The sequence below is a fragment of the Corythoichthys intestinalis genome, chromosome 7 (assembly GCF_030265065.1).
Source record: "Corythoichthys intestinalis isolate RoL2023-P3 chromosome 7, ASM3026506v1, whole genome shotgun sequence".
Lineage (NCBI taxonomy): Eukaryota > Metazoa > Chordata > Actinopteri > Syngnathiformes > Syngnathidae > Corythoichthys > Corythoichthys intestinalis.
Genome location: NC_080401.1, coordinates 12,905,348 through 12,924,200, shown reverse-complemented (window position 1 = coordinate 12,924,200; position 18,853 = coordinate 12,905,348). Strand labels below are relative to the sequence as shown.

The 18,853-nt window shown below is 42.1% G+C and overlaps 1 protein-coding gene across 2 annotated transcripts in view; it reads left to right on the top strand.

Annotated features, from left to right (window-relative positions):
* lrrc7 (leucine rich repeat containing 7) overlaps positions 1–18,853 on the top strand; it is a 215,818-nt gene that overhangs the window by 18,496 nt on the left and 178,469 nt on the right. The gene's annotated exons all lie outside the window — the stretch shown is intronic.

Sequence of the window (18,853 nt, the reverse complement as noted above, 5' to 3'; positions counted from 1 at the left end):
AATTCAACTTTGGTTTCATCAGTCCACAAAATATTTTGCCAAAACTTCTGTGGAGTATTCAAGTGCCTTTTTGCGAACATTAAACAAGCAACAATGTTTTTTTTTTTTTTAGACAGCAGCGGCTTCCTCTGTGGAGTCCTCCCATGAACACCATTATTGGCCATAGTTTTACATATAGTTGATGTGTGCACAGAGATATTGGACTGTGCCAATGATTTCTCTAGCAGACACTCTTGGGTTCCTTTTTTTACCTCTCTGAGTATTTTGCGCTGAACTCTTGGCGTCATCTTAGGTGGACGGCCACTTCTTGGGAGAGAAGCAACAGTGCCAAACTCTCTCCGTTGATGAACATCCAGACTTTTAGAGTTGGTTTTGTATCCTTTCTCAGCTTTATACAAATCCACAATCCTTGATCGTAGGTTTTTAGACAGCTTTTTTGACCGAGCCATGATGCACATCAGACAATGGTTCTCATCAAGATAATTCTTACCAGTTGTGTTTTATAGTAGGCAGGGCAGCTTTGAACTACTCACTCATCAGTGATTGGGCACACACCTGATTTAAATTGTTTGGTAAAAATTGGTTTCAATTGCTCTTTCAGTCTCCTTAGGCATAAGGTTCAATTAATTATATTTCCCCCGTGTGTCATTTTTTGCATGCTATCCTCTTTAAAATATGGAAACCTATAAATATTTCGGTGGTTTTAGTTAAAGCAGACACTGTTTTTACATCTGTGTGATTTTGAAAAAGATCAGATCAGATTTGATGGTGATTTTATGCAGAAATGTGAGAAATTCCAAAAGGTTCAGATCCTTTTTCATATCACTGTAGATTATCATACTGTATATATTTTTATGTTAGCATGAAAACCTAAAATAAATCAACCCAGTCAAATCAATGACTTAGTGCAAAATACTTACACTTAAAGGTGCCAGTTTTCCCCAACCACGCCAAATACAAAATCAGGCGTGATAAAAACAATGACCAGAAAGTGAATTAGGATTGAGGCTGGTTTAAGGGAGGGTTGGAACAATTATTTGTCTAAAATGAAGCTTTTTATGACACTATTGAGATTTTTTTTTTCTATAAAAGTTTCTTTTTTTTTTTTTAAATTATGGCATGCCAATTCTTATGCTTGTTTCTCATTATAGATTGTACATTATTGTCTACATTGTAAAATACGATATGTTGACTTAAAAAAAAAAAAAGTAAAATTCCTGCTTTAGAAAATGTAATTTGTGTTACTTACATTAATTAGATGCAATTGAATTAATTATTTCAAGTTTTAAGGACTGCAATTGACCTTAATAATTGGATTACTGTACAGTTAATTATTTGAGTTTGAAGTACTCAAAATAACTTGAATGAATTAGGGTATAGTAACTTATTTATTGGGAGCTTCCAGTACTGAAACTATACCTTAGTTATCTTTATTGCTGCTCATCCATCGTATGCAGGTGAACTTGATTTTTTAAATTTTTACCTGAAATAATTCAATTTAATTAATAACACATTTCAAACAGTACTGACCCTAAATAAATAAAGGGAAAACACTCAATGGATTAATTCAGGGGAAATAAAATATTTTAAAGTGTTCAGCAATGCATTTAAGACACAAGACATTGACTATTGACACACTGCTGAATGTTTTGTTAATGCTCGGTGTGAAATGAACAATCAGTAGTATAAGCTTATATAATATAACCAGAGCTCTCTTCAACACCTTTACATCGATTTGGTAAGTAAATATTGTGGCGAGCGACGAGGAAAAGAATGACAGAGACTGGCTTTTGTTTCAACACTTGCTGTTTTTGTGCCCAAAATACCGCATGGCCCCACAAAAAAAACACATTTTGTTGAACAAAAAACACCTGACTTAACAACAGCAATCACTACTCTCTGTTGTGAGTGTCACAACTACCCATCATCCATTGTGGCGGAACAGATAACAGTCGCTACAATATTTTGCTCTTTTATAAACTGTCGCGTTACCTCATTAGGCAATGTGACAGTTTAAAATAGAGTACAATATTTATTTACCAAATTGATGTGAAGGCAGTAAAGTAAGTGAAGGTGCCAAGAGAACTCTGATTGATGGCGTGGTTCACCGTGGACGTGTGCGGGAATGTTTTGATGTCAGAAAAGCACGAAACAGACAAGGCGCATGTCTGAAAGAATGCCCAAAGAACTGGGTACAAAATATTATTTTTTGTAATTTGACTTAACTGAGATACATCCGGTTAGGCATGTTTTCCAGTCCCAATTTTGTTATGAACGGCAAGCCGTCAATGTGGATCCAAAACACAGACCAGGAGATCAGTAGAGTAAATGTTTGTATTTAATAAGTACAACAAAGGGAGCACGCTAACAAACGCGAGTTTAACAAGAACAACTAAGAGAGCACGCTAACAAACGCGAGTTTAACAAGAACAACTAAGAGAGCACGCTAACAAACGCGAGTTTAACAAGAACAACTAAGAGAGCACGTTAACAAACGCGAGTTTAACAAGTGCAACCAAGAGAGCACGCTAGAATGCATGAATATAACAGAGTACAAGAATCTAACTACAATGCCCAAAAGAGCACTAACGTAAAGATGACCAAACCAAAATACAACCGTAGAACGTCGGGAAACTCGAAGGCTGACGATGAACACACAGGCGGTAAGCAAGGCAAGTAGCAAGCAATAATCCGACACTTGCAGATGGTGACAGGCTTCCTTAAATATTGAGCCTTCCTAATGCAGCACAGGTGTGTCACGTTACCCCGCCCAGCTGGCTCAATCAGGTGCTGAATACAGAAAAATGAACTGAGAATACAAACAATCATGACAGAACCCCCCCCTCAACGGACGCCCCCTGGCGGACCACCTGGTTTCGTGGGGTGAAGGGAGTGGAAATCCCGCAGCAGCGACGGATCGAGGATCCAGGAGCGGGGGACCCATTGGCGTTCCTCTGGGCCATAACCTTCCCAATCGACCAGGTACTGCACCCCTCTACCCCGCCTCCTAGAATCAAGAATTGTACGCACCGTATACACCGGCCCACCGTCGACAACACGAGGAGCAGGAGGAGGCACTGGCGGAGGGTTCAAGGGACAGGTGGAGACCGGTTTCAGCAGGGAGACATGGAAAACAGGGTGGATCTTCATGGAGCATGGAAGTTTCAGTCTGACAGAGACCGGATTCACCACAGCGTCCACAGCGAACGGACCGATGTATCTAGGGCTCAGCTTCCTAGAAGTTCCAGCAAGGTGTAAATCCCGCGCTGATAGCCAGACCATCTGGCCCGGACGATAGACCGGAGCAGGCCTTCGGCGGCGGTCAGCAATCCGACGGTTGCGGGCTGCTGTGCGGACCAGTGCTGCCCTTGCGTCCCTCCAGACTTTATGGGCCCTCCGCAAGTGGACCTGGACAGACGGCACAACCACCTCGGCTTCCTGCGACGGGAACAACGGAGGCTGGAACCCGTATGCGGTCATGAATGGTGACCTCCCAGTTGCCGAGCAAACCAGGGTGTTGTGGGCATACTCCACCCAAGGTAGGTGTGATGACCAGGAGGCCGGATGCAGTTGGCACACACAGCGAAGGGCCGCCTCCAGTTCTTGATTGACGCGTTCCGTCTGCCCATTTGACTGCGGGTGGTAACCAGAAGACCGGCTGGATGTGGCCCCCAAGGCCTTGCAGAATGCCCCCCAAACACGTGAGATGAATTGTGGCCCTCTATCTGACACAAGGTCACTTGGAATGCCGTGAGTCCGAAATACATGAGTCACTAACAGGTCAGCAGTCTCTAGAGCTGAGGGCAATTTGGGGAGCGCGACAAAGTGCGCCATCTTGGAGAACCGATCCACCACAGTCAAGATGACAGAATGGCCCCTGGATCGTGGGAGACCAGTGATGAAGTCCAGCGCAACATGGGACCAGGGGCGAGACGGAACAGGCAGTGGGTGCAGCAATCCCGCAGGTGGACGATGAGCTGCCTTGCCTCGAGCGCAGACGTTGCAAGCAGAGACATAGTCCGTGACGTCCTTGCGCATGCCCGGCCACCAAAACCTCTGTGAAACTAGAAAAAACGTGCGGGACACGCCCGGGTGGCAGGCAAACTTTGAAGCGTGGCCCCACTTTAGCACTCCTGCGCGCTGTGCATCTGGGACAAACAATTTGCCAGCGGGGCAGCCTCCCGGCACCCTTACACCCCGCAAAGCCTCCTCCACAAGACGTTCGACCTCCCACCGCAGTGCACCAACAATCAGGTTGTCTGGTACCACCGGCTCCTCCGAAGGTCCCTCCTCCAATGGTTCATAGAGTCTCGACAGGGCGTCGGGCTTCCCGTTCTTCGACCCTGGACGGTAAGTAATCACAAAATTAAAGCGGGTCAGGAACAACGCCCAACGGGCCTGGCGGGAGTTGAGGCGCTTGGCAGCTCGAAGGTACTCCAAGTTTTTGTGGTCAGTGAGAATCTGGAACGGCTCTTCAGTTCCCTCCAACCAGTGCCTCCATTCTTGCAATGCCTGCACGATAGCGAGCAGCTCCCGATTGCCGACATCATAATTCGCTTCCGCCGGACTGAGGCGGCGGGAGTAGTATGCGCACGGGTGCAGTCTCTGGTCGACCGTAGACCTCTGGGACAGGATGGCCCCCACTCCGGAACTCGATGCGTCAACCTCGACCACAAAAGGAAGAGCAGAATCAGCGTGGACTAGGACAGGCGAACTTGTAAATGCCCGTTTTAAGCCTAAAAATGCAGCCTCTGCCGTCGGAGACCATGCAAAGGGCCGTTTGTTAGAAGTCAATCTAGTGAGTGGCTCGGCTCTCATACTGTAATTGCGAATAAAACGTCTGTAAAAGTTGGCGAACCCGAGAAACCTTTGTAAATGCTTACGTGACGTGGGAGTCGGCCACTCTGCCACCGCCTGGATCTTAGCAGGATCAGGCCTGAGCTTTCCTTTTTCCACAATAAAACCCAGGAACTGTATCGACCCACGGTGAAACTCGCACTTCTCGGCCTTGACAAATAATCTGTTCTCGAGAAGTCTTTGTAGAACCATGCGGACATGTTGGCGATGTTCCTGCTCGTTTCTTGAGAAAATTAAAATGTCATCCAAATATACAAAACAAAAAATGTTTAACATGTCACGCAATACATCATTTATGAGAGACTGGAATACGGCAGGTGCGTTTGTGAGACCGAAAGGCATGACAAGATACTCAAAATGCCCGAGCTGGGTTTTAAAGGCGGTTTTCCACTCATCACCCTCACGAATCCTGACCAAGTGGTAAGCACTGCGCAAATCTAATTTTGTGAATATGGTGGCTGATTTTAATGGAGCGAAAGCCGAATCCAACAACGGCAGCGGGTATTTATTTTTAATAGTAATCTCGTTGAGACCCTGGTAGTCGATGCACGGCCTAAGACCCCCATCTTTTTTGCCGACGAAGAAAAACCCCGCCCCCAAAGGGGAAGATGAAGGACGAATGAGGCCAGCAGCCAAGGAAGAGGAGATGTATTCCCTCATTGCCTCCTGCTCCGGTTTAGAGATTTTGTACAGTCTAGAGCTGGGTAGCGGGGCGTTAGGCAACAATTCAATTGCACAGTCGTAAGGACGGTGTGGTGGTAGAGTCTTAGCACGCTCTTCGCTAAAAACTTGTTGGAGGTCATGATATTCAACAGGAACGTTCACCAAATTAACCGGCTCGGTGGCCGTCTGCGCTTGAGTGGGAAGTAAACATGCAGAATGTAAGCAGTGCGCATAACAAAACGTACTCCATGTTACTATTTGTGTTTTGGTCCAGTCAATATTAGGGTTATGCACCTTTAACCAGGAAAGCCCCAGCACAACGGGGGCCGATTTACATGGCATAACCAGAAAACTGCGGACCTCAAAATGATTCCCTGACAGCTTAGTTTTAAGTGGCGGCGTAACAAACGTCACGTCCGCCAGGGGTCGCCCATCGAGATCTAAAACCCTTTTGGGCCTAGCGAGCTTTATTAATGGACATTTAAGTGCTTCGACAACACTCCGATCCATAAAACAATCGTCCGCCCCTGAATCAATCAGAGCAGTAATCCCAATATTTACCCCACCATGCGACATTTCCCCCTGTAACTGCAATCTCGTAATACCCCGGGGGGTTATTCGTTCTTTTAACTCCTCGCGAGGCGACTCACTTGATGGAACATTGTCATGCCCGAACTCCGTACCCCCTCGGGGAAGGGGAACCACAGGAAGAGCAGAACCAGGTCGGCGCGAGGTGATCGCGTCACAAGCGGCGAGACGGTGTCCCGGCAAGCCACAGTACAGACACACACCTGCTCTCATCCGTCTCCGTCGCTCCGCCGCAGAGAGACGCCCACCGCCGATTCGCATGGACTCCTCCCTCATCGAGCCAGGACTCCGTGACGGCGCCCGGACGACCGGCGAGCCAACGAAGCCGTCTGCACCGATGGCAGTCGGGCAGCTTCTCGGCGACGGCCACGGACATCCCTGGCGCTCCACGGCCCGTTCCCTCTCGCGTTCTTTCAGCCGACCATCCAGAGAGACGGACAAGGAAATCAGCTCCTCCAGACTCGAAGGCGTGTCCCGGGAAGCCAGCTCATCCTTGATCTCAGAAGACAGCCCGCGTCGAAAAATTCCACACAGCGCTGCGTCACCAAAACCACACTCCGCCGCCAAAATGCGGAACTGAATGGAATAGTCAGCCGCGGTCAGATCACCCTGAAAAAAATCCAGCAGGCGGCTGGCTGCCTCCTTGCCCCTAACCGGATGATCAAAAACTCTCACGAATTCCGTCTCGAAAGTTTCAAATGACTCACGAATCGCTGACCTTGTGTTGCTTACCGCCATGGCCCATGTAGCAGCTTTACCGGTGAGTAGACTCATTACGTATGCTACACGGGATCTGTCATTAGCAAACGTGTATGGCTGCTGATCAAAGATGAGGGAGCACTGGTGTAAAAATTGTCGGCATGCGCCAGGTTCGCCTTCGTAACGATGAGGGTGTGGCAACATAGGCTCCCGAAAAGATGCCGGCGGGTTGGATTGTTCCGACGCCGCGACCACATTAACGGTACCACCAGCTTGTACAGGGGATGTCATGTCTTCGATCCTTGTAGTTAAAGAACTGATCATCTCCACTAATTCGCGTAGCGATTGCTCATGTTGACTGATCATGCGGCCGTGACCAGCCAGAGCATAGCAAAACCCCTCCAAGTCTGTGGGATCCATGTGGTCGGATTATTCTGTTATGAACGGCAAGCCGTCAATGTGGATCCAAAACACAGACCAGGAGATCAGTAGAGTAAATGTTTGTATTTAATAAGTACAACAAAGGGAGCACGCTAACAAACGCGAGTTTAACAAGAACAACTAAGAGAGCACGCTAACAAACGCGAGTTTAACAAGAACAACTAAGAGAGCACGCTAACAAACGCGAGTTTAACAAGAACAACTAAGAGAGCACGTTAACAAACGCGAGTTTAACAAGTGCAACCAAGAGAGCACGCTAGAATGCATGAATATAACAGAGTACAAGAATCTAACTACAATGCCCAAAAGAGCACTAACGTAAAGATGACCAAACCAAAATACAACCGTAGAACGTCGGGAAACTCGAAGGCTGACGATGAACACACAGGCGGTAAGCAAGGCAAGTAGCAAGCAATAATCCGACACTTGCAGATGGTGACAGGCTTCCTTAAATATTGAGCCTTCCTAATGCAGCACAGGTGTGTCACGTTACCCCGCCCAGCTGGCTCAATCAGGTGCTGAATACAGAAAAATGAACTGAGAATACAAACAATCATGACAAATTTACTACTTATTAAAGATTTATGTTCACAACAGTTTGATAAAAATTGAGTTTAGTTCACTAATCATAATTAATTAAGTTGTAAATTACCATTTACAGTGTAGCTACACTATCTTAAGAAACTAGTAAAATGATTAAGCGTCATTTGTTCTTGTTTGCTGTAACTCTTGTCCGAGATTGATGATCATGTATTTGGACACATTAAAGATCTATTTTTGGAGACACTAAATATATGTAATACTGATTCTCCCATATTTGTCGGGGGCTCATTAGCATCAACACTCCAGCAATAGAGATTTAATAACAAATATGCAATGAGCAAACAGAGCTGATAAACAATTCATGGTGGTCAAAATGGTTTTCTCATTTAAATCAGCTGTAAATGTAACTTTGCTCACGGTTATGACAGCAAAGCTGCTACACATACTGTTCATATATCAAATCATTATCAATTCACTTTGATGATGATAATTCATAAGACTTGTTACTGCACCTCTCCTTCTCACTCCCCCTTGTACGTTCTAATTAGTTTCCATGGTAACCGAGTGTTGCTGAGCTGATTCAGCCTGCGCAGCTATGAAACTCATGCATAATCCCACACAAATAGGTTTATACACATGTACACAGTACGTGCACACACACGAATAACTATTGTTGTATAGATACACATAGTGGCCCATTGCTTTGTGTTTGCTCTCACTAGTTGGGCACTGCATCGTGCTATGCCCCTTCTCTGTCAAGTATTGTTTGGATACAGTAAGTATTGGTAAAGGTGTGATTTTTGTACACTTTTCTAACCGGTTATAAGAGAACTGAACTCTAGAAATGCACACACTACACAAAAACTCACTCAGCAGCCCACTCAGGGCAGCACAGAGACAAAGACAGAAACAGAAATACCAAAGTAGGTTAGAGCAAAGCATTCTGGGAACACAGGATACCCCCTGGGCCTCTGAAAGACACACTCTTCTTTCCTCTTTATATTGCTTCAAGATTTCACTCTTTCTTTCTCCTTTCTTTCCAATGTTTACCCTGTATGCACAATGCTATCACCGTCTTCTTTTTGTATCATTTAATGCATGTGTGCACTGAGAGAAAATGAGAAAATCAAGTCATCCCTTTTCCAGCTTCTGCATATGTCTCAAATCATTATCCGATGCTCTATTGCAACTTGATGGCCTGCTTTCTTCCTTCTCCTGGCATGAAGGGATGCTCTCATGACCGCATGCTCACGCTGTTCCGCTTTGAGCCACTACGTGGTGTAAGTACACAATATGTACTGAGGCCTTGACACTCAATCCACCTTCAGCCACTGTTGAAGGAGATCCACTTAAAGAGTTACATCAAAATAAGCTTTGCCATCGCAAATATAACATGATAAATATAACATAATAATAATTATTAATGATTATATATTTATATATGTTTGTCCTCACATTGTATTATGCTGTTGACGTCCATAATAATGACCATATTGACTTTTGGCCTGAAAACTACAAGAAAAAATGTGCCTTCTCCTGTTGTACTTGCAATGATGCTCCTGTAAACTACCCCATTTGGATATTTGATGGCACAGTATACTTTTAGACTGTCACCACCTCATAATTGGAGAAGACCCCCATTGAGAATTTCACTATCAAGCAAGTACTTATCATGTGGCTATTACAGTTCTTCCTCCCTGCCTCCTGTCAATGCCCTCATATCTTTGCCCCTCTACTTCTGCTACTCTATTAGAGCCGCTTACACATAGACGCTCAGACTGAATTGACAGAGCACACATGACCGGAGCTCGATTTCGACCACTGTTCCAACGAAAGTCGAAAGTCCTAGTGAATAGGATGCAGCAGGGGGCAGTGCAGTTTTATGTTATAAGTTTTTTTCTCAATACAGGTAGCACCCGGGTTACAAACGAGTTCTGTTCCTACACTGGCGACGTAACCCGAATTTAAGCGTAAATTGGAATTAACCCTTTAAGTACCGCTGAATACATGTATCGTGTATTATACGTCATATCAATAAAGTAATAAATAAGATAGATACTGTACATAGATACAGTGGGGTAAATAAGTATTTAGTAAACCACTAATTGTGCAAGTTCTCCCACTTGAAAATATTAGAGAGGCCTGTAATTGTCAACATGGGTAAACCTCAACCATGAGTGACAGAATGTGGGAAAAAAACCCAGAAAATCACATTGTTTGAAAGTTGTTTGTTGTTTGTAAAGAACTTATTTGCAAATCATGGTGGAAAATAAGTATTTGGTCAATGCAGATCTTCTCTAGAGCAGTGATGTTTTGGGGCTGTCATTGGGCAACACAGACTTTCAATTCCCTCCACAGATTTTCTATGGGGTTGAGATCTGGAGACTGGCTAGGCCACACCAGGACCTTCAAATGCTTCTTACGAATCCACTCCTTTGTTGCCCTGGCTGTGTGTTTGGGATCATTGTCATACTGAAAGACCCAGCCACATCTCATCAATGGCCTTGTTGATGGAAGGAGATTTCCACTCAAAATCTCTCGATACATGGCCCCATTCATTCTTTCCTTTACACAGATCAGTCGTCTTGGTCCCTTTGCAGAAAAACAGTCCCAAAGCATGATGTTTCCACCCCCATGCTTCACAGTGGGTATGGTGTTCTTCGGATGCAATTCAGTATTCTTTCTCCTCAAACACGAGAACCTGTGTTTCTACCAAAAAGTTCTATTTTGGTTTCATCTAACCCTAACACATTCTAGTCCTCTTCTGGATCATCCAAATGCTCTCTAGCGAACCACAGATGGGCCTGAATGTGTACTGACTTTAGCAGGGGGACACGTCTGGCAGTGCAGGATTTGAGTCCCTGGCGGTGGACTGTGTTACTGATAGTAGCCTTTGTTACTGTGGTCCCAGCTGTAGGTCATTCACTAGGTCCCCCCGTGTGGTTCTGGGATTTTTGCTCACCGTTCTTGTTATCATTTTGACGCCACATGCATGGAGCCCCAGATCGAGGGAGATTATCAGTGGTCTTGTATGTCTTACATTTTCTAATAATTGCTCCCACAGTTGATTTCTTTACACCAAGCGTTTTACCTATTGCAGATTCAGTCTTCCCAGCCTGGTGCAGGGCTACAATTTTGTCTCTGGTGTCCTTCGACAGCTCTTTGGTCTTGGCCATAGTGGAGTTTGGAGTGTGACTGACTGAAGTTGTGGACAGGTGTCTTTTATATTGATAATGAGTTAAAACAGGTGCCATTAATACAGGTAACGAGCGGAGCCTCGTTAGAAGAAGTTAGACCTCTTTGACAGCCAGAAATCTTGCTTGTTTGTAGGTGACCAAATACTTATTTTCCACTCTAATTTGGAAATAAATTCTTTAAAAATCAAACAATGTGATTTTCTGTTTTTTTTCCCCACATTCTGTCTCTAATGGTTGAGTTTTACCCATGTTGACAACTACAGGCCTCTCTAATCTTTTCAAGTAGGAGAACTTGCACAATTGGTGGTTGACTAAATACTTATTTGCCCCACTGTATTACTTCCCTCTGGTAACACTGATCACACCATAGTTCTTATTCATTTGACACTATTAAACTATGAACACACTATTAGAAAATATACAATAATGACATAGAGCGTTCATTAATGCTATAAATCAATAGAGACATTTTTGCTCACTAAAACCTACCTCAATGGCTGCACAATAATACGTAGGGAAATATGGTCCAAGTCTTGGGCAATTCAAAAAGGAAAACGGCAGCTATTAGTGGCACCGGTCCAGTGGTGAAAATGAACGCTGCTAAATAAGCTAGCGGGCTAATAGCGAGTTAACAGGGGGAGGGAAGGGGCATCGCTGAGCCGAGTTTACCGTTTCTCTGCCTTCTTGAAATGTTAACTGGCGTTCACCCCCGCTTCCCAAGGTGAAAACAACGCTTGAAACTAAAAGAAAATAGCGCTGGTCTCACATCAAGTCTAACAAGTCTGAGTGCAACAATGTAAAGCGGACAGCATATATTAGCACAGTATACTGTAGTATAATGAGATACCAGATATTTATACAATAACTGTAGAGACCCACCATTTAGATTAATTCAACCTAATAAATAACAAAATAAATGACAAATAATATACTGTACTTTAGGGTGACCAAATGTCCTCTTTTGCCCGGATATGTCCATTTTTTACATCCTATCCTGGGCGTCCGGTAGGGTTTTATAAATTCATGAAAATGTCTGTTTTTTTGACTGACGATTTGCACAGAATACTACGGTACGTGTTCCCAAAGTGCCTGCCCAGTTGTTAAGACTTGTGTTCAACACGCATACAATCAAATCTCATGTACCCAAAAGTGTAATTAAGTCGAAAATAACGTTTTCCTACTTTGGATACAAATTTACGCACGCGTGTGCAATCACAAGACTGGCTTTATCGCGGCGTGAAATGTCAATTCTCATTCACAAATAAAGCTTCGTGAGTCGTGACAACATGAGTTCACAGGCTATCGGTATGTACACTTGCTAAACTAACCTTTTGGCAACTATTGACTTCTGTCGGAGCTTTGTACTGGTGTGATGTGTAAAATCCCGTTTGGTGTCGCATCGCTACGCTGACGATGATTGTCAACTTTTATTACAATGTTTTATTTTTGGCTTTGCTACCGGTGCTAGCTAGGATATGTAGTTTTGAACTGCTGAGTTTGGAAACATGCTGGTTGAATTGTTTGTCAGTATATTTCGGTTATTGTTTGCGTGCAATCTAGAACCCTGAATAAGAATAACAAATGAGTGGGAATAACAATTTTTTAAAACCATTGGAGTGATAGTTTTGAGACTACTGTTTAATTTACTTTATTTCACAAGGAAGGAGAAATGAGCTTTTTGTTAACACTGGATTTTCTACAGAACAGCTATTATTTAGAACATTGTTTCAGATGACTTATTTATACAGTAAGAATTTAAAAGACAGCTATTACTAGTATTTGGTTGAAAGATTCAAGGATTTGCCAATACAGAAGAGGCTTTTTTAAAAATCACTAATTCCAGGTTTTTTTTTTTGGGGGGGGGGGGGTTATTTTAGGAATAACAAAGCCATTTAGGTAACCTCTGTGAATTTGAATTGGTGTCTTTGGTTATATAGCTAATATTATTATTATTATTAATTTTTATAAAACTGATTTTTTTTCTATCCAGACAGAGGGGGCACACTTTAGATAGATTTAAGTGATAAGGCATCTTTGAATGAACTTCAAGTAAAATTTAAGTGTCTTGAGGACGGGCCTGAGTGTCCTCATTTTTGGAAATCAAAATATGGTCACCCTACTGTACATACCATCAATGCTGACAGGTGGCAGACTAGACACTGTTATGTGGGGGGAAAAAACGACTGGAGAAAAAAAAAAACGCTGACAAGACACTTGTGGTAAAGTCTAAATCATGTAAGTCGGGTACCTCGTAACCTTGGGACTACCTGTACTTCAAGCAGCGAAATGGTAATGGCAGCCTGGTGGTTACTTGGCGTTACAGTGGACTACAAAACATTCAAATATTAATGTAACGTTGATTGGGAGCCACACTAATATCCATGAAGCACACTTGAGTTGTTGTTAAGTCTTACACAAGTCTACCTTTCTCTTGACTTGAAATTTAAAAGTGTTGCATGTGTTTAAAAGGAAAAAAAAAAAAAAAAAAAAAATCATTTTCCGAGCCGCTTGACCTCACGAGAGTGCTGGAGCCAATCCCAGTTAACTATGGGCAGTAGCCATTTTGGGTGATTACGCATGCCCAAATTGACGTGCAGCATGGTTGTATACTGAAGAGCAAGCCTCACAATCAAATCGTTCCACAATGGAGTCCACAATTGAAAGCTTGCATCTTTGCTGTCTGGATTCACTGTCACTGTCATAACGACAGGCCAATCAGCAACACAACAGTTGTCAATTGTTGTCGCAGCGTCTCAGTGTAAACGGCCCCTTTGGGGCATGCACATTTACTCAATTACATTTACTTGAGTAACTTTTTAAGAAAAATGTACGTCTAAGAGTAGTATTACTAAGCCATACTTTTTAATTTTTGTTTTACTCGAGTAGATTTGTGAAGATTTGTGAGATGCCAAGAGTGGCTCAACCAGTTTTATCAATAGGACGTCGCAATAATAATCACATGACTTAATTATACCAATCAGACTCAACCTTGCCGTTCTATGATCACAGCAGTCTATTCAATCACGTGGTGTCTTTAACCCTTTAACACCTAAGCCTATTTTGGCCGAATTTGCATGTATTTGATGTTGCCTTTATAGTTCAAAGAAAAAAATGTTTACAATGGCCAAATTGGGCCCCTTTTTTCAGGACACCTTGAACTTCATGTCCAAACCGTTGTTTTCTTCAGTGACCAATTATAATCCACATTTTGGACCCAAAAAGACAAAAAAATCCCAAAATCTTTTTTCAAAATTTGTAATGTTGATGTCCCATTGACAACCAAACATGCTTGACCAACCGTTTTGAAGCTTGATAATATTTATTCAACTTGTCAGGATAAACATTCAGTAGAAAAAAATAAGATTGAATAGTTTTATGTTTGACAATTCAACACAAACAGCAGGTATGGTCATAGGCGTTTTTGGCCTTTACACATACTGTGGTCAAAACAGGTTATATACAGTGCAAAATAGTGAGAAAAAAGATTATATATATCATCTAACACACAAAGGGTTTGGAGGATATCTCTTTGTGAAGTTATGTGTTGTACCCATCACCTTATCAAAAGTATATAGCCTACGTACATGCAATCAAGCTTCTCGAACACACATCTACATACAATTGAAAAGATTAGAATGAAGAAAAAAAAAAATATAACATTGAAAAAAAGTATTTTAAAAAATATTGACAAGTAGTTCAGTTCAATTTTTCAAGCATGCGACCCAATAAAGTTTTTTTTCTTTTTTTTTTCTGCGCACTCAATAAAGCTTCTTCTTGAACAGGTCACGGAGCTGCGTCACACACAATGTCACACAGCCTACTCTTTCGCCGTTTGCGTGCTGCTGTAACTTCTACTCGCCGAGACGGCGACTCACCCAAAGAAAACAACGATAAATACGGCTCATCTTCTTTCTTGAGTTAATGAAACAATGCATTAGCTTGCGTTAAATGTAGTTTTAGATTCATTCTGCACGTTTCAAAGTCGCTCGCTCAAACCAACCGGCCGTTGCTCGCTTCGCATGCCTCCCTTTCATTAGTTGGCGCCTCGCTCGGAAATTTATTAAAAATGATCACATTCGGTTCGTCCTTCTTGACATCACAACGGCTCTTGGGATATGTAGTCTTTTGTGCTGCTTTTGGTTTTGAAAAAGGACAAGAAATGATGGAAATATGGAGATAGATACATGGTCCATGCAGCGTTTTAATGCATATTTATGAGTGCAAAAAAAATATAAAATTCAAATGACATTATCTCCCGTTTCTCTTGGTCGATTGACTTCAAATAAAAACTGGTGTGGACATCAACTTCCGCACTTTCAAATAAGACCAACCAGCGGCACGTGGGTGACGTAATTGCAGCGTCGGTGCAGACACGTTCGGTGTTAAAGGGTTAAAGAACCGTAAAAAATTAAGTATTTGACATAGTGGGCTGTTTTTCAGCTGTTAGTGGGACAGTTTTTATTTGGCACTGATTGACCACAGAAAAATGGACATATGATCCTTTTAGTTTCACGAAAGGAAATATGTTTTCTCCACTAGAGGGCACTAATGAGCTTTGATTTTTTTGTTGTTGTTGTATTTCTTTGGCTTAATGTGGTTATGTAATACAGTATGTTACATCTAGTACAGTATGATAATAACAGTTCATATAGATAACTGTGCTGAAAAAAAATACCGCTGTGTAAAAAAAACAAAAAAACATCTTAAGCAGTTACTTACAATGTTACTCATTACTTTAGTATTATTTTCACCGAATTTTTTTTTTTTTTTTACTTGAACTTGAGCACATTTTTTGATGACGACTTTTACTTTTACTTTTCCTTGAATAATATTATTTTGGAGTAATGCTACTCTGACTCTACCCACCTCTGGTTCTACTTGGATGCATTTTTTCTTTTGCTCTACCTCTTACCATTCTAGTAATATATGAAAAGATAAGCGGGGTGTTGAGCATGTAGGCCATAACTGTGTGTATACAGTAAGTTTGTAGTTTTATGTACGTATATTCTGTTTTGATGCATACACTCAAGTGTGTGCGCGCACGGGGGTGCTTAGGCGCGTGTGTGTGATGGGTCTTTTCTCTGTGTGCCCGTCCCAGAATAAGCAGACCTCAGGGACCTATGTTCCATTTTAATTCCTTTATTAATTCACCCATCACTGACACAGTACTACGATGGATAGGATAAAAAGAGCAGGAGTGTGAAAGATGGAGGTATAGAGTAGAGTTTAATGTATTACCATCTTTTTTAATTGTATGTGATGTTTTGGAAAAAAAGATAAAACTTTAACATAAAGTGGATTACAAACCTGAAATTTGTATTTAATTTGCATCTACGTATTATGTGAAATATGAAAATGATATACAGTGGTATGAAAAAGTATTTGAACCTTTTGGAATTTTGGAACGCTAATAGTCTGTGAGTGAGAAAGTACAGGGGTATGAGAAAGTATCTGAACCTGTTGGAATTTGTCATATTTCTGCATAATATCACCATCAAATGTCATCTGATCTTTGTCAAAATCACACAGATGAAAAAACAGTGTCTGCTTTAATTAAAACCACCCAAACATGTAAAGGTTTCATATTTTAATGAGGATAGTATGCAAACAATGACAGAAAGGGAAAAATAAGTAAGTGAACCATCAGATTTTGTATTTTGTCCCCCCCACCCCTTTGGCAGCAATAACTTCAACCAGATGCTTCCTGTAGCTGCAGATCAGTCTGGCACATCGATCAGGACTAATCTTGGCCCATTCTTCTCTACAAACTGCAGTAGTTCAGTCAGATTCCTGGGATGTCTGCCATCAATTGCTGTTTTTAGTTCATGCCACAGTATCTCAATAGGGTTCAAGTCTGGACTTTGACTTGGCCACTCCAGAATATGTATTTTGTTCTTCTGAAACCATTCTAAAGTTAATTTACTTCTGTGTTTTGGATCATTGTCTTGTTGCAGCATCCATCCTCTTTTTAGCTTCAACTGTCTGACAGACAGCCTCAGGTTTTGAATTCATTCTTCGGTTAATGATTGCAACTTGTCCAGGCCCTGAAGCAGCAAAACAGCCCCAAATCATAATGCTCTCTCCACCATGCTTCACGGTGTGGATGAGGTGTTGATGTTGGTGAGCTGTTCCATTTTTCCTCCACACATGACGTTGTGTGTTACTCCTAAACAATTCAACTTTGGTTTCATCAGACCACAAAATATTTTGCCAAAACTTCCGTGGAGTGTCCAAGTGCCTTTTTGCGAACATTAAACGCGCAACAATGTTTTTTTAGACAGCGTTGGCTTCCTCTCTGGAGTCCTCCCATGAACACCATTCTTGGCCATAGTCTTACATATATAGTTGATGTATGCACAGAGATATTGGACTGTGATTTCTGTAAGTCTTCAGCAGACACTCTAGGGTTCTTTTTTACCTCTCTGGGTATTCTGCGCTGGACTCTTGGCATCATCTTTGGTGGATGGTCACTCCGTGGGAGAGTGTCAATAGTGCCAAACTCTCTCCTTTTGTAGACAATTTCTCTGACTGTTGATTGATGAACATCCAGACTTTTAGAGAACGTTTTGTATCCTTTCCCAGCTTGATACAAATCAACAATCCCTGATCGCAGGTCTTCAGACAGCTCTTTTGACTGAACCATAATGCACATCAGACAGTGCATCTCATCAAGACAATTCTTAGCAGGTGGTGTTTTATAGTGGACAGGGCAGCTTTAACCCACTCATCAGTCATTTGGCATACACCTGACTTAAATATTTGGTAAAAAATTGTTTCAATTGCTCCTTATGTCTCCTTAGGCAGAGGGTTCACTTACTTATTTTCCCCCCTTCTGTCACTGTTTGAATGCTATCCTCATTAAAATATTGAAACCTATAAATGTTTGGGTGGTTTTAGTTAAAGCAGACTTGTTTTTATATCTGTGTGATTTTGACAAAGATCAGATCACATTTGATGGCGATTTTATGCAGAAATGTGAGAAATTCTAAAATTTTCAGATACTTTTTCATACCACTGTAATTTTGCTGTAATAACATTACTTGCAGTTAATGAAAACCAACAATTCATCTCAAGAAATTAAAAATCGAAATGCTGTAGATCAGGGGTGTCCAAACGTTTTGCAAAGGGGGCCAGATTTGGTGTGGTAAATATGTGGGGGGCCGACCTTGGCTGACGTCCTTTATGTTAAACAATATATTTAAGCAAATTTTAGTGAGCCATTATGTGTGTCACATTTGCTTTATTATTATTTTTTTAATTAATAATTTCAACAATCTCGCAACTAGCCTTTGTGGCTAAGCTTTCGACTCTCGGGCTCTAGTGAAACAGTGCTGCTGTAACATTAAACTAGCTTCAAGTCGCTTCAATTTCTCGCTACGTATCTTCCCTGAAATCTTGTCATACATGTCAGCGTGTCTTGTTTGGTAAAATCGCCATACATTGAACGCTTTAAAAACAGCAACTGTCTCTTTGCAAATGAGGCAAACAAAGTTGTTGCGTATTTTAGTGAAGAAAAAGTCAAATTTCCACCTATCCTTGAAGTGTCGGCCGTCACAGTCAACGTTTTTTTGTTGATTGTCGACATTTTAGAAAATTGTGAGTAAAAGGTCACACGGGGTAATGTTGCTTAGAGTAATGTTGCTTTTTAGTGGGTAAATGAGGAGCAGCATTTAGTGTGTAAGCTACCTCATATGCTAGTAGCAGTACTGCTGACTAATTTATTAAGTCTGTGTGCGGGCCAGACGTTATTGATTTTATGACAGAGGCTGGGGGCCGGCTGAAATTTGACCACGGGCTGCATTTGGCCCCCGGGCCGGACTTTGGACATGTTTGCTGTAGATATTAAATATTCTTCTGTGAAGTAT